At 43.6% G+C, this 21346-nt stretch overlaps 1 long non-coding RNA gene and 3 other non-coding genes across 4 annotated transcripts; all 4 read left to right on the forward strand.

Annotated features, from left to right (window-relative positions):
• Positions 1-3037: 3037 nt before the first annotated feature.
• On the forward strand, positions 3038-5336 carry LOC106737776 (uncharacterized). The gene is made up of 5 exons (XR_001373504.3): positions 3038-3273; positions 3532-3557; positions 4063-4141; positions 4474-4542; positions 5100-5336. It is a non-coding gene; the product is annotated as an uncharacterized LOC106737776 (long non-coding RNA).
• On the forward strand, positions 3371-3444 carry LOC132245282 (small nucleolar RNA SNORD65). Its single transcript, XR_009457106.1, has one exon. It is a non-coding gene; the product is annotated as a small nucleolar RNA SNORD65 (small nucleolar RNA).
• LOC132245272 (small nucleolar RNA SNORD49) lies at positions 3742-3816 on the forward strand. Its single transcript, XR_009457096.1, has one exon. It is a non-coding gene; the product is annotated as a small nucleolar RNA SNORD49 (small nucleolar RNA).
• On the forward strand, positions 4955-5027 carry LOC132245281 (small nucleolar RNA SNORD65). Its single transcript, XR_009457105.1, has one exon. It is a non-coding gene; the product is annotated as a small nucleolar RNA SNORD65 (small nucleolar RNA).
• Positions 5337-21346: the final 16010 nt, after the last annotated feature.

A 21346-nucleotide genomic window follows, 5' to 3' on the forward strand; every position in this document is an offset into this window, starting at 1 on the left:
GCAGAATTACCCTAGAACCCCCCCCAAGTAAAATAGCCTTGATATAGGGGGTTAGCATTGCATATTGCAGCTTCCCTGAGAGAGCATTTTTGCCTTGAGCAAACAACTATTTGCTGTTCGCACCACCTACCGGTAAAGCACTGTAACAGCTCCTCCTCTATGCATCTGCCTTGGTATTGCTAGTTATTTTGGCTCCCAATTAATTTACACTGGTCTTCAAAACTGATGTACATTATACCAAAGCAAAGATGGCTCACGTCTAGGCCCTCTATTGAGGCATCTCTGGTTTCTATTTATTGCTTAAATCTCTTATCAAAGACCTTCACGGCCCTAATTGCAAGTGAAATCAAAGTGTACTGTTAAAAATTAGACTTTTGAAAATAGATGTGTGCCCATCTTTGCTTCTTTATGGTAAGTAAAGAGGGTTGGAAGGGTGTTTGGTTGGGTGGGGGGTAGTGAGGTGTGTTGTCTGTGGTTTTCCCTGATTTTGCTGGGACTCCTTTTGCTTGTGATGCAGTGTATATTTTTAATCCTTGCAGTTTAACTAAACGTCTTGGGTCTAAAAGATATCCTTTCCTCAATGTTAATTCATCAGTGATATTAAATAGTTAACCAAAGGTCATGTTTTAAGCAGCATTGCTAAAATTCCCTCTCTGTTTGTTCAGCTTTTTCACTCTCTTGGTTCCTGCAGTGTTGGCCATTCACTAGCCTTTTAAAGTTCTATTTAGTCGTTTAGGCTAGACAGTCCTAGCTCTGACACAAAAGGCAAAAAGGAAAAAAAAATGTAGCTTCCCTACAATAAAGGACCAAAAAGACCTAAAAGGACATCTTATAGTGATTTGATGTGAGAGAAATAGTTTGTTAGTAAGTGTAATGTGACTTGTGTATTCTATTAAAATGAATGCAGGTGGTTGAAAGTCTGTCAGATTTGGAAACCAATTTGATGCTTTTGTTTACAGAAGTTGCACTAAGGAAAGGGAAGGAGTGTTTGAATTCTTGTAGGACCACCCTGCCCCTACAAATGCTGTTTTTCAAAGATTATAACTTTTAGTGAGTGGTATAGGTGACTGCATTCGACTGAACAAAAGCAATAGATATGTAATGTTTGAGTTTGTGGCACAACAACCTGTGCCTTACACAGCAGTCTCCCCGCCCAAAACCATTTGCAAGAACTGAGGCCTTTGGGCTTTAAAACCAAGATCAAAAATAAAAGGAAAGCAAAGATATGTGTTATTGTAATGCAAGGACAAGACAAATAAAAGTGCAAGTATTTTCCTATTTATATAAGCAGGAAGTGTTCCAAACAAAAGCTACTTAAAATTATGCTGCTCTCCTAATTTACTGATGTTCACAGGTGGGGGTATTTAGAAAGGGCTGGCTCCTATATATTCAGGACCCTAGCAAGCAGGTACGTTTAAAAAAGAAAAAGGGATGCAGTTACCATGCTTCGTTTGGGATTGCAGTGGGGATGGAAAATGAGTGAGGCCCAACTTTTCTGGCAGGCATGCCACAAATTGCCTCTGCATCTTTCGGAGCGCCAGTCCAATCTTCCCTTCCCTTCCCTGATCTGCTGCTCTTCTTTCTCCTCCCTGTCTTCTCTCTGGTAACTGTGGCACTCTTCATGTATGTTGGCCTCCCTTGCTTTACAGTATGGTCTTGTGATCTAAACTTAAACTGGCCTTAAGGTATCGCACGACACTTTTACTTCCCCTTAAGCAGAGGGCTGGGCTACAGGACTTCATAAGGCCCCTTTCAGAGCTATTTGTGATTCAAGAATAGATTGGCATTCCCTGGATAGGAAAAGGGAAAACCTTTCACCTCCACTGGAAGCCTTGATCACCCAAAGTTATCCTTTCAGGTGTTTTTCAGAGAGGCAGATGGAGCATACCCCACTTCTGTGCATAATAAATACAAATATAATTTGCTGTATTGCCCAACACAGCACAGGTCCCATTCTTTTCCCTGCTGCTCGTCTTAAACAGTGGTTACCTGCATGCCAGTGAAGGGCATAAAATGCTCAACAGCTCCTAGGCCCACTGCCTGTTTTGTTCAACCGCAGATGCATCTACACATGCAACTAATACACCTGAATAAACTCTGGCACTGTTTGTGCTGGAGCTAATTGCTCCTGGGTGCAGCATTTAGACATGCGCTTGAGATGGTAGGACATTGAGTCAGGGGGGTCAGTCTGGCAGCGTGGAGTTGCTCTGCCCTGGCTCAACATGCGGAGGGGCTGGCTAGTTGATTGCATGGGTGCTCCAGGGCTCAAGCACCCACCAAAAATAATTAGCAGGTGCTCAGCACCCATTAAGCCATGGCAGTTTTGGCAGCTGGTAAAAAAAAAACACCCAAAAACGTGCTTCACCAGCAGCAGTGCCTTCCTTCCACTGGGCTCTGCTCGGTCTGTAAAGATCGGGCACTTCAGCAGGGCTTTTTAATGCTTTTAGCTAAAGTTGATTCAGCCTGCTCTTAGCTAAAAGGGCCAAAAAAGCCCTATGAAAGGAAGCACCCAATCTCTACAGATGCTGCAGAGCCAGGTTGAGGTCACGCGCTGCCTTTTCTGGGCATGCACGGGGCTCGGTGCAGAGTTTAAAGCAAAACACAGGGCTTTTTTTGACATCTGCAAGCACCCGCTGACAAAGACCCAAAGTGAGTGCCGGTGGCTGGGGCACCAGGGTGCTGCAGCAGGCACCCTCAAGCCCCAGCCCCCATCTAGGCATGTGCAAGTGCACACAAGGACTCTACCATGGGATAGTCTTTGTGTGCCCCTACTGCAGAATTAATTCATTTACTTCGACCTAATAGTACTGCCAGGCTTTACTGAGGAGCTAACGAGTCCACTTGGCAGTGCAGCGCACGTGTAGACGCTCCGCCGCAAAGCGGACCCCAAGCGAGCTCCCTCGTGGCGAGCGGAAGAGTCCATTCCCCACACCATCAGTTAGACGTCGCGTCCTACCGCGCCAGCGCAGTGAGTCGCTCCTCCCCCCCGTCAGGGTGGTACCTTCCAAGCCTTTAAAAGCCACCGACCAAGACCCGCTCCTTCTTTTCCGTCGGCGGCGTGTGGAGTGTGCGATATTCATCAGAGCTTGCATGGGCGGCCAGGCGGATCCTACCTAGCTGGGGCGGGTAGCGAGGACCTCGCTGCTGTGCCGCTGCCTTGCAGGTCGATGGCCGCCGCCGAGCGGAGCGGAGCGGAGCCCAACTGCTGCCGGAGCAGCGCCCGGCGTGCAGGCCGCAACGGGTGTGCGCATGCGCGGCCCGGCTGCGTCTCCGGTGAGCAGCGCGGGCTCCGGGAGGGGGAGGAGCGCGGGAATCGGCAGCAAACACGTGTCCTGAAAAGGGGCGATGGTTCGTCTGGCTCTGGGCTGGGTAATGATGGAACAAAACCTAAATTAGCTGGAATTACTGGCAGATTGGTGGTGGTGAGAGGTTTTTTTCCTGAATCTGCCTTTAGAAATGTCTTCTGCCCGTCTTACTGCCCCACAAGAGTGCGAGCAAACTAATGAATGTTTCTTTTCACTCTTTTTTTAGGGCAGAATGGTGACTTGAGCTGCAAGGTAGGCTTTTTACGTTTTTATTTTATTAAGCAATACAATGCAAGACAGTTTCTGGGTTGGTTAAAGAGGGCCAGTCCCATTTATGGGGGTTTTTTTAGGTATGGAAAATAGGGAAGTACTGGGGTTTTTTGCAGTTGATGACCTGTGCGTTCAAATGACTGAAATGTAGGAAGTTATCTGCTGTTGAAATGATGATACCTGTAAATAGGAAGTGCCGTCAGATGCGATAACTGACGATAAGCTTCTCACTTGTCTGAACTACAGCTATTTGTACGTTGAACGCACGTGGTGTGGAGGCTTGCATGTTGTATGCAGACCTTGGTTGCCTTTGTTACAGTAAAGCGACAATGGCACTGGGAGCTGTTTTAATTTGGCTAAAGCATCCTAGAGAGGACTGGTAGCTTTGTCTGGAAATTGAGTCTTCTCCCTGCGTGTTCATGTTACTTATGTCTTGAAGCATTCACTTCTTGTAACACACGTGCTCTGTCACTTCTGTTTATTTTAGCCTGGGCACTTGAGTATATCAGAGGAGTAAGACTTCTACACAGCATGGATAACCAGCTCATGAGACGGAGCTCCTGAAGGTAAGGTCCGCCTACCTCATTGAGCCACATACTTTAGACCACATTTGCTATACTGAATTGAGAACATGTCTGTGGATTATGGATCACCAAAACTTTGTAAGCAAGGTGCAGACTTGGTTCTGTAAATTAAATGGCATTTAGGAAGCTTCAAAGTTAAGATGATTCCATTACATTGCATGTGGTTATTAGGACATAAGTCAGTTCTCTTTCTCTGGTTAATTGCATGTGTTCTAATGATCATGAATTCCTAGAACCAGTAGTGAACCTAGACACATTCAGCAGCTTTCTGTAGCCAGTCTTCTGATTTTGTCTGTTTTTTGGTTTTTTTACAGCTTTTTCCAATGGATTTGAGGTGATACCTCCAAGAGAGAGCAGCTCTCTGGCAGTGGAAATCCTCAGAGGTGAGTGCTAAAATTGTGGAAATCCTGTGTGTGATGTTTGTTTGTTTGTTTGTTTGTTTATCTTGAAGTACAACTTCAAAGACTAAACTAGATCAGAATGTTTGGTTTTTGTTTGGGGGGGTTGTTTCTGTAGGGGGTTGGCAACAAAACTTGTAAATATATATACTAAAGATGATGTTGCCTTTTTCTAAGCAGTGGCAGAGTTGTTTTTATTGACTTAAAAAGATGCAAACTTTAGAAGTACTCAATGCACATGGGACCTGTGTTGGCTGCACCTTAGAGCTTATACAGAGAAATAAGTGAATACTGTAGTATATTTATAGCATAATAATATAGCATATAATTTAATATATCTTCTGTTCGGGGGGAGGGGTAAGAGAGAGAGAGAGATGCAACTTATGAACAAGATATCAAATGATGAAACTTACCAAAAATTGCTGGAATTACCGGCAGATTGAGTAGTGGTGAGCAAAGGTTTTCTGACGATATCTTGTGCAGTACTAAATAATGAAAAACTTGCATTGCACTGTAACTCATTTTATCCTATTGTGTTTTAGGTGTTCAGTGCAAGCCTCTTCATCCGAGACAGAAGAATTCCCCGAGTATCAATCCAAGTGAGCCTGTGGATTGATCTTGGTTTTTTTGTTTGTTTGTTTGACAATAAGTACTTCTGAATGTTTCTGATCACTCTAAAATACCTTTTTGTAAAAAGCATTAAAATGCATTGTATCAGCCTGAAGCATACTATTTTGGCTTCACAAATACTTACCTATTAAAATTCTCATTGTGCTCTACTCTTGGCCTTATTTGCATACTTAAACTTGTATTATAATAAAAGTGTTCCTTTTTATATTAAAAATATTGATGTATATAAAGCAATCTAACCAAAACATTGGTTTCTGCAAGATTTGGTTCCTGCTGCTAGACTGAATGATAGATAGCTACATCAGGCCACTGGTCTTGGCTCGGAGAGAAATGCCAAGCTATTGAAACAGAATAAAATTTATTTTTAATCAGAAAGGAACATAATTGAAGCTCTACTCCATCTTATTACTATTCTTTATTTTTAGTAAAAGTTCGTGTTGGTGGGAGCATTCTGCAAATGAGAGCCATCCCTTGCCCTGGATGACCCACACTAAGGGGGAAATAAAGGGAAACCAGTAGCTGTTCATTGCAATTGAAACACATAAATGTAAGAAAAGGCTGTCTTAAAATTCCTGAAGGGTTGTTATCAGGAAACAGTAGAATATTCCCAGTGCTGAAGGGGGACAGGAGAAGGAGCAATGGCCTTTAAACTGCTGCAAGGAAACTCTCACAAAGTGTGGGTAAACATTGGAACAGTCTATGGACAGAGATCATTCTTGGAAGTCTTAAGAGCAGGCTAGATGCTTACTTGGTTGGGATGGTTTTATTTGGGAATGATCCTGTATTGAGTTGAACTAGACAACTTCCCAAGCTCCCTTCTTCTATCCCTACCATTCTATGAAAAGGCACACCTAACTTCCAAGCTAAGAAACTTAGGTCTATATTTCTAAAGTCTCAGGGAACATGCTTAATACCACTTAAAAATTACTGAACAGTTTGCCCACATGGTGTCACTATGAGAGAGTTTGGTTGTATTTACCTCTCAAGTACTGCTGACTTCCACCCAACCCTACCCACCAACAGAAAAGTGAGGATGCTTTGTTTGCAGGAAAATACTTCCTCTTGAATATGTAAATTTCAACTAGAAACACAAAAAATAAAGATCTATTATAATCTAGGCAAAGTAACACGTATAAGGAGCATTTCTGAAAAAAGTGCACTGTATATGTTGGCCCTTTCTCTCAGGTAAGGGTTCTCTGCAGCGATATTTTGGACAAACTGCACAGTTGGAATAAAGTTACTAGATAGCAGAAGTAGTGGTGCTCCTGGGCTGTGCAATGACAGTGCTTGAAAGTGAACTGGGGTTATGTTTAGGGGTGTTCTTTAATATAGGAGTACCAATAGACTGCAAAGGTGGGAAGGGAAAAGAAATGCAAACCAAGAAAAACCCCTTTTCCTTCGAAACTATGTAGTCTAGTAAAGTGCTTTGCAATAGAGGGATGTGTCTGATCACTTCCATTTTTTGTTTTGTGGGTTTAGCAAGGAAAGTGGATCTGCAGGCTTGATTTCAATGACTGTCAGTCAGAAGGAAATAGAATATGCAGGCTAACTGAAACTACAGTGCTAGCTTAGAGGTAGGTTCTAATTTATATGAACTAACCAGTATTTGTATACTGATGGAAAAGCCCTTTATTTCTGTGCATATGATACTACTTTCTATTTAAACAGGATTTTTACTTGAATAATTATTTTCTAGTGTATATTACATACTGACATTAATGCGATTAATATTTACCTGTTTTAACAATACATTTTTGGTGTCCCTAAAATAGCACACGTCAATTTATTTTAAACAGTCATTCAAAAATGCAAGTAAAACTATTCTTCACTGTACCTTAGCAAAGTAAATAAATGCCTGCTGGTTTAGGGAAAAAAAAAAAGGGCCAGTGGAACTAGTCACCTGCATGCACCAAAATCTCTATTGGAATCTAGTTTTCTAAATACAGTAATAAGCCAACAAGACTGTAGGATGAACTGTGATTTATAAAACGTGGATTAGTTTCATACACATAGGAATCCATGTGTACAAATATTTTGAAAGGTGGGTTATTTTTGAAAAACAATTTTGCATCCTACAATAAACAATGAAATGGATACAGATTCTTGCAATTACAGAACTGCTTGGCAATACTCAAGTTATTTAAAACGTTTTTAAAGTGCATCATAAAATGTACCATATAACACAATAAGCTTTCAACTTGTTCAATGAGCATGCAGTAAGTTTAGTGCTAATTAGATTCTTTGAATGCAGACTTGAGCAGTATGAAGCATGGACTAAAATGCTACTTTTTGTTTGTTTTTTAATTACCTTCTTCAATAGAACCACATTTTGCTCAGCTGTCTTTTGAAATTGAATTCAAGTACCCTAAATACATTTTTTGCCTAATTTTAGTAGCTTGTAAATCTTAAATGTATATTATCCCAATAAACTTTTCTCAGATGATGCATGGATGGAAAGTTAGTGAGAGCACTTTTAAAAAGATGAATCAGGCTATAGCATTGGACTTCAAAAGAATCTCATCAAAAAAACAATAAATGCTATTAGTAGTAACACTTTAAGCAGGTGTGTATAGACAGAAACAATTGAGAAAACATTGCCTGACTTTCAAGCTTGCTTACACTTCCATTTCTTGTTTAATTTAAACTGGATAGATTTACTGCAGCTTATGCTGCCAGTACAGGTGACCCTCGCCATTCGTGGGGGATACATTCTCATATCCCCCATGAATGGTGAATTCCATGAATAAAGCACTGTGTTCATGAACACCATCTGTGTTAATGAACTCAGTGCCCCTGGCGGCTGGGGGTGGGGCACGGCTGCTCTGGTGGTGACAAGCATGGAGCTCCCAAGGAACTCCTATAAGTGTACTTAAGAGGTGGGTTTGGCATTCATGAAAATTTGAAACGGTGAAGGCCAAACCTGCGCATAGTGAGGGTTTCCTGTATTTCAGTTAGGTTTTATTACTGTGAGCTTTTCTAGTATATTGAGCTTACTGAGATTTGAGAGTTTGGAAGTGCTTCCACTAAGTCAAATGGAAGATGTTGATTTAGACTTACATATTGTCTATATGTAGGAGCCTTTTTGCCAGTTAGGATTTGGTTCAAGTTGCACCCCAGTGGTACCATTATAGATGGCTATTAATGGGTTTCAATTCATTCAGTATCCCTTGTTTTATATGCAGTGGTGCAAACAAAGGTTCTCAGCCAGGATTCTCAAAGTACCACTTTGCTTAAGTGGATTTGTAGTAGAGGTTCATCCATATTAAAAGAGTGCCTCTCATTGAACAAAAGCTGCTTTGTAAACATGAAATACGTAACTTACAGTGCTTCCTTGGGGAAAATAAAATCTTTTCATTGCATTTAGAGTGCATATGGTTGAAGCATTGACAGGAAATAAGTACTAGAAAGGTATTGAATTAAAGTTATAATTACTTTGGAGTTGCAAGAGCTTGAGAGCAGTTGGCAGTGCCCCCACAAAAGCCTATGGATAAATTTTAAAACATATGAAAGGATTAAGGCAGCAAGGAAATAACGATCAAACATGAGATGCTGAAACCAAGAATGGCTACATGCCAGGTCTTAGTAATATGCGAGTGGGGAATGTCATAAAATTCATTTATAAGAATTTGATACTTGAATAAAGTGATGTATGCATGGAACATACACTGTACATAATGACAAGAAGTTCCAGACCTTATCTGGAGTTGATCATTTCAGCAATGAGAGAGTAAAATCTTCAACCCTTCAACTCCTCTTACTGACAGTTGTGAGATTGAATTTGTGGATTGGATTTGGTGATACACATTTTTGTTTGATAGGAACTGGATTGTGATTGACAAAAATCACTTCACGCAAGCCAAAGAGCAGCTTTTACATAGTCCTAACCTTTTAACTCTGTAATTGTGCAGTTTGATATGCCTATAGTAGGAAATGGGAGCCATTTTTAGACATTTGAAAGCAGTTCGGCGGAGTGAATTTGAAAAAGAAAAAAAAAAGACCCCATAAATGTAGCTGGTTCTACCTGTCAAAAAAAACAAAAAGAAAACCCCAAACCCCTATATGCAAAAATACAAGCATCTAGGTGCACAAATGTGGGTACACTTGATGTACTTTTGTTTGAAAATATGGCCTTTGATGTTGCTTTGGAGTGGTATTAAATGCTGTGTCACGATAATACACACAAGCTGAAAACAGAGGTGCTGTCCATAAGAGAATGATTACAGATAGAGGACTGCTGCTCCCCCCCCTCCCAACATCTCCCCATACATGCACATACACCTCCAACAAAACACCTGACTGTATCATCTGACTGTAGTCTGTCTACTTGTTACTTATAACATCTCTCTAAATAAACAATATATTTTAGCAGTAATTTATGCTGCATAACCATTTAAAATTTTAGCATGAAAATCTAAGTTATATCTCCTGCCATTAGCAAGAGACAGCTGGAACCTGAACACGGAATCTTCTATTTTGCATTCAGTCTGATCCCTTAATTTCAGTGTTTGTATCCGACCTATTTATATTGGTACATCTCCCTGAAGTACAAAGATGACTAGACTTAGCTTTTTCTTTTTTTTTTTTTCTCCATAAAGTCAAACTTTCAAAAGCACCAATGTAGACTTCTGTATTGGCAAAAAATGCATGAAATAGCAAAGTTTTGCCAATGAGCGCTTCCTTGAAAGGTAGGTCTGACAGCTAAGCATCAGGAGGTTGCGATTCAATTCCCAGTTTACCACTAGAGGTGCACTGACACATCCATGGCATATCAGATCAGCACTGATCAAAGGAAAATGAACATTATCAGCAATTAGCTTTTTGTGGCTAGTGTAGCTGATAATGTCACCAATAAATGCTGTGTGCATGCATGCAGCCAGGAATGCAGCCCGGCAGCTTGGAGAGCAGCCTATGGGGGAGAAGGGGTATGAGGGAGGGAAGGGGCATGGGGGGCGGGTAGATCGAAGTCCCTACTGGGAGGGAAAGAGGGAGTGGGGCAGGGCAGGTGGTACTTAGCCAGGGCGATGAATGTGACCCCGGGAGTGGGATGGAGCCATGGGTAGCTTCTCCAGGGGGTGGCTACCTGCTGGGAGCGTACGCCCCCAGGGGAAGCATGGGGGGCATGGATTAAAGCATGGGGCGAGGGCAGACTGCAGACTCAGGGCCAGGGGCTGCACCAGCCTCTTCCCTGTGGGGCAGGAGCTAGGCTGGGACAGGCAGCACTAGGAGGGGTGGCTACAGGGTGGGCTATAGCCACCCCAAAGTTCCCTGTAGCCACACTACCCCCCTGCAGGGAGAAGGTTGGCACAGCTCGAGGCCCCAAGCCCTCAGTGAGCAGTCTGCCCTCACCCTGTGCATAAATTCTTGGGGATGTGTCCCCCATGCCTCCCCTGGGTGTGTGGGGAGCTGCTCCCTGCTCTCAACAGCAACACCCCCCGACAAAAAGCCTGTGGCTCCATCCCACTCCTAGGGTTGCATTCACTGCCCTGGCTAGGTAATGCTTGCCCCTGCCCCACTCCCTCTCTTACTGTGGGGGCCTCAATCTGCCCCCCACACTCCCCTCACTCCCCACAGCCTTACTGGACTGAGCCTACTCTCCATGCTGCCAGGCTGCATTCCTGTAAATCAGCTATCAGATCGGTATCGGCCTATGTGGCTGGTTAGTAAACTGCCATCAGTATCGGCCAAGAAATTCTTTGTGTCCCCACCCCTGTTTACCAAAGATTTGTTGCAGAAGAGGTTGAATAACTTGTTCATACCTTAGTTCCTCCCCCATCTTTGAAATATCAGTAGTAATACAACACTTGACTGTTAAGAATGCTAATACTTAAAACACCACCAAAGTTCTTTGAAATCTTCAGATGGTGATACTGAAGCATAAATCATGGTTTTATCTTTGAAGGGAACCGCTCTCAGAATTGCCACAGTTGGTACTTCAACAAGCTATTTCAGAAGGACTCCTACATGGAAATAAGCTAGTAATTGTATTGGTCAAGTATAACATCTGGATTTCATATCCTTTGCGATTACGGCATTAAAAGCAGACTCAGAATTATGATGTGACATTGCATTTGTCACAGAATCAGTAGCCTATATTTCTAAATGCGATGCATTTCAGCATTAACTCATGCTCTGTAACCATTTGAAATTTTAATATGAAAATCTAAAGGCTCTCTCTTGCCATCAGCACTAATCATAGCTGGAACCTGAATATGGAAAGTATCATAAATAACTACTGATGGTTACTCATGCCCAATATTTAAAAACAAAACAAAGTGAAGCACATTTTAAGTCAGTCTGTTTGCAGGATTGGATATAAAGTAAGTTGCTTACAGTGGGATTTGCATGAGCACACTAGGCTGTTCAGGTGGGTCATGTTTCAGGATCAGGGTCTTCGAATTTAAGATAGAGAAATGGAATACCATGATTTGTATAGAATTATTAGCCAGAAGATGTACTTAACAAGTGTCATCTTGTGTAACAAAAGAACAAGTTACCTCCTCTTGTAGGCACAGGGTTGTCTGCGTTTTCTGCTGATTCCTTCTTCAAATACTTCTATGTTTCCTAAGAGTATTTGGGCATTTCTAGATTAAGCTCATGTGATAAGACGACTTAAATCCAACATTCCAGTCTGTACTTACATACATTAGAATTGCAAAGAAGTTTTCTCTAGAAGCTATAGCTCAAAGGTTTGTTATTTTGTGATTGTGGTAGTGTTGGAGTGATGTTGGTAGCTGTGATGGTCCAGGAAAAAGGCAAGGCAAGGATTGTTGTGGACGTTAGCTTTTATTGGACCAACTGTTTAGTTGGGAGGGATATAAACAAGCGTATGTTCATTTTGGTTATCTTCCATAAAACTTACATTAATGTCATTCTGAAAATACTTTTCTACAAGCAGCTCATTCATAGTCCTCTTGCACCAGCTTAGTGACAAGTTAAACCTTTTATGGACCCTTCATCATTGGTAAATGTAAGTTGCTTTAGCTGAATAAATTAGAAGCAATTTACTACTATCAACCACAGATCCTCAAAGGACATATCTGTATCTCATTATTTATAATTATGAAATATTTATGCTAGTACATGGCTTGCTGTGTCTTAGTGAATTTTAGGGGGGGGTCTCTTGGAAAATTGGTTTTTCTCATGTCTTAAGTAGTCCAGAGTGGTTGTGATTTAGCATCAGAAGACATGGTCTAGAAGACCATTAATAAATCAATGGCAGTTTCAAAGATTAGAGCTTTGCTCACAATGTCTTTTTCTCCCCTTGCTGTTTGTTGCTTTCCATCTTGGAGGCAGCTCTTTTTTGGTGACACATTGCAATACATGTTGCATGTATACACAGCAAGCACTGTGCTTGGTAGCATCTGCAATCTTGACTGTTGTGACTACATAAAGGAGTAAGCAGCATGTCCACTAGTACAGGGATGCTGATCCCCTGGCCTGTGGGCTAGATCTGCCCCTCAGAGCCACGTCATCCACCCTGTGGGATTCATCAAAGGTCTGGAAATTTGGAAGTGGGGGAGTGCTGTTGGCATTAACTCACTCTCCTGCTGCCAAACCTCTGGATTTGGGGAGCTCCAAAGGCCAAGTAATGTGGCCCTGCATGCCAGAGAACCCAGCGCATCGTTTCCAGCCAGTGTGCAGACTAATCCTGTATCACTTACTGGCCCGTGCTGCTGTAAGGTTGGGCAGCACAGCACTAGTAATCTGGCTAGCTGGGTGACTCCCCCGCCAAGCCTTGATGGAATATAATTAGGTTGTTAAATAAAGTGGGAGGGTGCCCATTTTACACCCCGATTTTGGGGGGGGCTGTCCGCAGCGCTGTTCCACCCCTACACCACGGCCCAAGCCTCGCAGATAGCATCTCAGGCAGTTGGCTCACCGTCCCCTTTGCCCATTAGCTGTGGCCCCCAATCATGGGGACCTTCGGCTTCCATAAGCCCTGGCCCCGTCTCAGGCCAGTCAGGACCACGAGCTTCTGTGCTTTTTATGGCCATCCCTCGCGGTGGGCCCCTGGTCCTTTTGACCCTCAGGTCCTGGCCCCTGCATGGACCAGTTGAGTGCCTCGGGTTTTCGCCTCCTGCCTGCACTTAGAGATCAGGTGCTCCTGGAAGCATGCCTGGCCCTGCAGGGTCACTCTCCCAGCAGGCTCAGACACCTCCAGAAGCTTACCTGGCCTACCCTGCTCTTATATAATATGGCCTACCCAAAGGTTAAGGTTGGGGTTAAGACACCCCTACTTGCCTTTCATCGGGGTGATAACTGGCCTGGCATTTCCTGGGGGCTCCTGCACCACTGAGAGCCCCACCAGGCCACCCACTCCCAGCAGAGTGCAGTTTTAGGTCATGCCCAGGACCAGGAGCCTCCAAACGATCCCCTACAGTTCCTTCCCTTACCTCCAGGATGTTCCAAGCAGCCTTGCAGCCAGGTAATGTTACTCCCTGCCCTGCCAGCAGCAAACTGCCCTGTTTATATAGGCAGCCATGGATCTAAAATGGGTGCCCGCAATTAAGTACCTGCTGGCTGCTTGGCTCGACCCTTTAAGTGGCAGGCACCAACAGTGTCCTGCCATGCCCACTTCCTTACAGTCAAGGCAGATTGTTAAACAAGAGTCTGTTTTTTAAGCATGGATTTAAATGGATGCAGCATAACACTGCAGAGGTCCTTCCTTCCAGGCATGGCAAGTAACAAGGAAGAAGGTGCGGATGGGAACCAGAAGCAAGGGAACAAGTTATGAGTAGATAAGCAAAGCTGGTAAGATGGAAAAGTGACTGCATTTTAAATAATCTACTTGTTTTGCCTGTGTGAGCCACAGTAAGTGATGAGGCTTTTGTGTAAAAGGTATTTAGATACTCAGAGTCTCTTGATTAATGTTACTGTAAAGCAATCAGATGTATCTACATATTAATGTACTCTGTTGCAAAAGCATTAATTACAGTAATTAATAAATCCCAGCTATTAATTCAAAACAAATCCCACTTTAAATACCAAATGTGCAACTCTGGTTCAGTTTGTTGCCTAGTTTCACTGCTATTGCAATTAAATCAATTTTAGTCACTCTACTTGTTCAGCAAAAAAGAAAAAATTACTCAGCGTACATTAATGTTTGAGACTTAGTTTCAGCCTATGTTAATAAAAGAAAAATGAATCATCTTAGTTTGAGAGGAGCAAATTTCAGAATGAAACAGGAGTTCATCTGTGCAATTTCATTCATTCTTTTTGTTAGTGGGTGGAAAGACACAATCTTCCCTTCAGCACCATCTCTAAATGGATGCAAGGAGAAAATTAGGAGCTCTTGGAGGGATTTCTACTGCTAGCAAAATTTGGTTACATTGAAGGTACTGCAGCAAAACCATTTGTTTTTTTCCTTTCTAAGTATTAGCCAATGCTTCCACATTCTATAGCCTCATGCTTTAATCAGAGATGTAAAACGTCTGAATCTTCCTCAGCAAAGCTAATTGTTTGTGCTTAGACCGTGATCACAGGATAGAGGTACTGAACAGCAGTAATAACCATCTCTCCTTCCCTATCTATGCCCAGTGGCCACGTTCACTTAATGATCTGGTGAAATTTGTAACATTTCCGTACCTCACTTACCAACTCAAATTTCAATCTCTTTCATTTTCATTTTACATTTAAGTTAATTTTAGGACAACAATAATTGGGCCAAATGCGCCCTGGGTTATACTCATGTAATTCCTCAGTCAGATTGCATGAGTGTAACCGAGAGCAGAATTTTATGTAATATGTGCAAATAAGTGTGTGCGCACGCATGCGCGTGCGTGTGTATGTGTGTGTGTGTCTGTTAAAAGAAGCAGCATTAGGACATAATGTTCTAATAACAGTACTGTAGGAGAGAATAGTATCCAGTTAATTTCCACATCAGACACTTTTTAGGCCACTAGATGGTGCACTAATCAAATTAAGCACATTTATTTTTAACCCCAAATTAAAGATTTTTAATCTTGTAAAGATAATTTCCCAAAGTAGCAAGTCACATTCACTAAAATTCTTTCTCCCTTATTTGATCCAATGCACTGCCTCGAGTAGCATTCAGGCAAAGCCACACACAATGGCAGTATATAATTCTTTAATTTATTATGGCTGGAATGTGCTATGTAATAACTCTCTTACTAGGGTAATGCCCACAGACCAACCAAGAAAGGAGCATTGTCTTAGGCACTGTTCCAACAGGGTAGTAAATTCTTCAGGCAGTAACTACTTATCATGTAGACCAGGGGTGTCAAACATGTGGGCTCTGGGCTAGATCTGGCCTCAGTGGTGCATGCTGTTGGTCTGAATTGACCTGGACCAGTCTCAAGCACAGGCCTGGGACTCACACTGTACACTGCACTTGTCCCAGCTGGGAAATGCATCACGTGGTGCCCACCCTGGGTGCTCTGGGACACAGGGACCGTGTCCAGACAAGCACGGCCATGCAGTACATGGTACCGCAGACACATCTGCAGTGCCACATACTGCATGTTCTGTTGTTCTCTGTAGTACAAGGAAGCAGCACAGAGGAGTTATTTTGACCCCTGGATATCCAGGGGCCAAAAAAGCCATGGAGAAGAAAAAGCAGAGCTGCGCACGTGGTGGCAGCATGCATTACCCAAAGCTGGAGCCTGGCTGGCCAGAGCCACACTCTACTGCCAGACACGCTCTGCATGGCAGGATCGCCACTGCTGCAGCCCCGGGAGGACCTCAGGTAAGGCCAGAGTAACTTACTGAGGGGTAACTTTCTGTGTGCCACCATGTATATGGCACAGGCATTACTTGGGGACAGCTACCGGCAAAACAAGGTACACAGCTGCTAGTTGTTCCTGGGGAACCAAACATCCATGCCCATTTGGACGCAACTAGGTGATATTCAGGCAGCCAGGCTGTACACACGCTGTGTGCATGCAGCATTGGTCCTCAACCAGCTGAAGTAGGTGCTATGTGTTGTGTTGTCCCAGAGCAGCTGCTAGGAGTGCCACGTGGTAGAGATCCTGGACATGTGATATAGTCCAGCTGCTCCAGGTTTGTGCTACACAGCGTGCTGTTCTGGCTGCTCTGGGATCTGTGGCACATGCAGCGCTCATCCTCGCTGCTCCAAGTGGTGTACCACTTGCAGAGCGAATCCCAGATTGGCCAAATTGAAGTTCTGCAGCAAATCCTTAACAGCAACCGTGCACTCAGCCTCCACAACTCCCTGCTAAGCAGAATAAGGCACATGCAGACATTCCTGCGCTTTCTGCCAGCTGTAGCAGTCCCTTTAGCAGCTGGTGCTCTGGTGGCACAGCTGCTACAGCGGAGCCATGCAGAGCTGCCCAAAGCATGTGGATTTGTGCCATGGTAGCGGCTGCTTTATGCTTTTACCACCGTGAAGTAAGTATAGATAAGGCCTGAAATAGAGACAATGGGTATGAGCCAGCCAAGGGCAAAGAAAGTCCATTCTAAACTGGTAAAATTTCTCTGAAGGCCAAGGGTCCCTGCTTTGGCTCTTTCTACAGCTGCTTTTACTCTCTGGAGTCTCTCTGGCTGGCTCCTCCTACAGTTTTTGAGGGGACAAGAAAAGAACCACTTTGGTTTTAGTGCTACCAGCATGTGAAAGGACTTTGCACAGTTCTGGGTCCAAGAAGTACATGAGAGATGGCTGGCCCTAACAGCCCCAGGTTATCCCCTCCTACCCACTGCAGGGAGTTACTTTGGTATTGAAGCCAGAAGTTATCTACTTCATTTGAACTGCAAGCTGACCACAGCTATGCTGCAGCTGCTTCTACTGCCTGCATGCTCTGGCTGGGTATAATTTAAGGTAGCATCATAGACATGATTTTTAAAGAGATTTATTTTTGTTGAAAATAATGGACTAAGTCGGCCAGTGGAGCTATCGTGTTTGCCAGTTCACCTTAACAAAACGTCAGGGAAGCTTCCTCACCTCTTCCCTGTTGCTCACACCACTGAGTTTCATTGCATTCAAATGCAGAAACAAATGGATTGTTTGATGAAGTCTGACTTATTCGGCAGCATGCAGTCTAACTGGAATAGATACTTTAGTATCAAAGCCAGAAAGTGTCACTAAGCAAAATGTGAAGAGGCAAGTAAATTTGTATACATCTGTAAAGAAGAGCAAATCCAGCCTTTGAGAATCTGGTAGTTTTAATCATCTTCAATTGTGAGATTTTCCTCTGCTGCATTAGGAACTTCCCTGTATGTGATTCTGAGGTCTGGAGCCATTCGTTTAGTTGTTAGTTTCAACTTGTTCACCCAGTTAAATTTTCCATGTCATAATTTTTGTTCATAATGGTTCATAATAATACAATAGTTTTAGATGTGAAAGGATGTGGAGAAGCTTGAGAAAGTCCAGAGGAGAACCACATGAATTATTAGAGGACAAGAGAACAGGCCTTATGAGGAGAGGCTGAGAGATATGGGACTCTGCAGCCTGGAAAAGTGTAGACTGAGGGGTGACTTGGTGTCAGCCTATAAGTATATAAGGGGTGTGCACCAGGAACTGGGAGAACATCTGTTCACCAGGGTACCCCATGGGAAGACTAGGTCCAACGGTCACAAATTCTTGGAAGACCGTTTTAGGTTGGACATAAGGAAAAACTTCTTTACTGTCCAAGTCCCCAGGGCCTGGAAGAGACTCCCCCCAGAGGTGGTGCAAGCATCTACTCCAGATTCCTTTAAGAAACACTTAGATGCCTATCTTGCTGGGATCATTTGACCCCTGCTGACTGCCTGTCCTTTGGGCAGGGGGCTGGACCCAGTGATCCTGCAAGGTCCCTTCCAGCCCTAATGTCTATGAAATCTGAATAAGACAATAGGTACTACTATACAAGTACAGTCCTCCTCACTACCAACTCTTTTTTTTAAGTCATAGTGAGCCACTACGTTGCATACTTTTCCTCTTTACCCCTATAGCTGAGCTCCACCTTCCTTTCCCTTTTCCAGTGATTTCTGTTTCTTTAGCAGCCTTAAATGCCTGGCAAACATCATCAAACAGGACCTCAAACAGTTAACCCAGAATCCTTCTGTCACCCCCTCTCTCCAGCCTGGTGCATATGATTAGTGTGGCCCTGCCCTCTATGAGGTGACCCTGGGCCAGGTTGTCCCCTGCCTCATCTTTATATACATTTTTGGAAAATCCCAGGACTTGTGACAACACCCGGCTCCAATCCTGAGCGAGGGCTAATTAGCACATGGCTCCTTTGTTGGGGGTATCTGGAGTGCACACACATACTGAGCAGTGCTGAGCTGTGGGGTCACCATGGCTTGAAACACTGACTCTGGTGGGGCTCCCCCCCAATGAACTATACAGCAAATCATGAGCCTCTTGGCCTTGGACTGATGTGGGTGCAGAAGTGTGGTGCAGATTTTATAATGGGAATAAGAGTGGTGTAACTAGAAGTGTGTTTTGGGCTCTCAAGTGAACCACAGTGGTCATAAGACAGGTTGGTAGAAGTATATACATATACCCGCCCCCCCCCCCCCCCCCCCCCCAAATCCATGGCAGGCATCCTGTGTGCAAGCCTGTGAGGCCTGCCTTGGAGTTCAGATATCCCCTAGCCTCACTTGCCCCTAGCCAAAAGGCCATCGGAGCAAGCTAGAGGGAGAGTCTGAAAGCAATGAGTGAGCTCTGCTTGGTTGATAGAATTTGGAACTGATTTGGCTAATTTAGCATGAAACCTCCAAAAAATAAAAATAAATAAAATACTGAACTCCAAGGTCTCCAGGTTGGGGCCTGGATGTAAGATGTCTGCTATGAGTTTAGGTTGAAGAATCTGGGAGGAAGAATACTTGCTTGTGTGGTGCTATCACTGACTTGAACTATTGATCCCTGCTCAGTTGAGAGAATTTGGAACTGATTTGGCTCAGGACACAAAAGTTCAAGCGGTGCTTAAAAGTGTACTTATGGAGTACCTGTGCTAAAACTTGCAGCAGTTAAAAACCAAAAAAGAACACGCATCAGAATTCAGAATGAACTAAGTGTATGGGTACTATACGCAAATTGTTATATGTTATATGTCATGTCTAATTTCAAAGTTACTGTTTTCAGATTTGCTCCTCATTTCTATGTGTTCAGGGAAAAAAGGGTCTGACAGTAAGGAGAAGAGGGAGGGGCTGCCAGGGGAAAAAGTTGGGGAGAAGCAGAGAGCAAAAGGGCTACCTAACCTCCCCATTTATTTTCCCTGTTGTAGCAGTGGGAGGAGGACAAATTCAAGGCACACCTCCAATAATTAGCTCCTATGCCTGAACATTTTATAACAAATTTATATATTTTCCATATATATATAAAATCTAATTATTGGGGTCATCTTATAATCAGGGTCATCTTCTATTCAAGTAAACACAGTAAGTAAATGCAGTCAGGGCACTCGCACCAAATGAGGTGCACTTGGTACTTATATAATTTCACTTCCGTCATTCCCTTAAATCACCCTTTTGGGAGCATTTGTAGTAGGGGAATGTGCACTGCCTGTGTAAGAAAGAGATGCAAAGCTTTTCTGATCATGGCAGGCTGTGTAGTATCCAGGAATGTGAGGCTACATCAAGAAAAATACATTTCAAAGCTATTGCTTTTGAGCTTCAGAGAGATCTTTGGTGATGACAGCAACACAGTGTCATTCAGCAGCATATCAGCAACTCCAAAGCTGTGGATAGAGAAAAACTAGCTTTTCAGAAAGAAAGCGAGGCTGAGATAATAGCAGTGACACCTCAAGGTGGTAAGAAACTGATACTTTTTTGTTTGCTGTTAGGCCAATGGCAACATAGTGGAAATGAGAGTCCCAGTTCCACCTTGTTACATACTTTGTTGGGTCATGGGCAAGTTGCCTCCTTTTTCAGTGGGTTTACCAAATGCAATATCATCATGTGAGTTAGCCTTTCTAAGGGAAGGCTTTGTGACAGATGAAAGTAGAGAGAAACACCGCCATGTCAAAGGGGCCACACAGATTCAGGGAGCGGGGGTGGTTCAGATCACAATATTCAGGCTGGTGTGAAAGGAGATCAGATGTGTCTGGTTAGGAGAAAGAGATACATGAGAAATTATTAGAAGCGAGGCACATGTGGATATCATGGAGGTAGAAGGAAGTGACAGTGAAGCTGTGCATAGCGAGAGTAGTGTTGTGCTTTCCTGGAGAAATCATAAGGATACGTCTGAGCACCCACAAAAGAGATTGCCCCCGGCAGATCTATTCCGGGTTTACACTGAGCCCAGTCCATACTGGGTTAGAGCTTGGATCTGAGAGGTGAGGAGGACATTCCTGATGACATGCCAGTATGTGAGCCTAAACTGGTGAGACAGTTGCAGCGCAGACATGATCAGCAAGGCTTGTAGGCACTCCCTTTGCTGTCAGGTCTCATTTCAGTAATTTGGGACATAGCAGTTGTGCATCAGCTGTCTGCCGATTTCTCTAGTGCCTTGTACAGCCCACAAAAGTCAGGTCTCTGAAGTATGTGCAGACAAATACTAGGTCCTTTCAGACTGTAGTTGAACCCCTGGGGGCAGATTTAGGCCAGCAGTGTCTTACACTACTACTTGAAAAGTCCCATTAAAGTCACTGAACTACCTGAAGAACAAGGTACTATTCAATGAGAACAAGGGCAGCCTGCCTTCCTGCCTTCTCCTGGCTTTTTACTATCTTGCAGCTTCCTGCTGCTTACACAGTGAAGGCTTCAAGACTGAAATGACAAACTTGGACATTATTTTGTAGCTATAGAGGGAGGAAACCTTGTCCGAGTCCTGGCACCTTTGCTTGGATGAAGAACTTTAACAGGAGGGACGGGATCAGCAGAAAAAAGGTCATATTTTCAAGGGATTGTGAAAGTAGGAGTAGAAAAGCGATGCTTCCTACTGGCAGCAATAGGACAAAGTGGGAGGAGATTGTGGTGCCCTTGCACCACACAGTTGCATGACTGTGGTAGCAGTCAGTTTTTTCATACACTGCCCCTCCCTCCCCCCCAGTCAGTGCCAGAGGCAACTGCCCCAGTCACCCCACCCTAGTTATGCCACTGAAAACATGTAAGAAAAATGCCTAATTTTCCATGTAAATTGGGGCTTCATCATAACCTTCAGATTCACCTACATGTTGCGGAAAGAAAACAAACTGCAAATGGTCAAAGAAAATGATGCAGTGAACTATTTATGTGCTGTACAGCGGTGTTTCGTGGGGGT

The sequence above is a fragment of the Alligator mississippiensis genome, chromosome 14 (assembly GCF_030867095.1).
Source record: "Alligator mississippiensis isolate rAllMis1 chromosome 14, rAllMis1, whole genome shotgun sequence".
NCBI lineage: Eukaryota > Metazoa > Chordata > Crocodylia > Alligatoridae > Alligator > Alligator mississippiensis.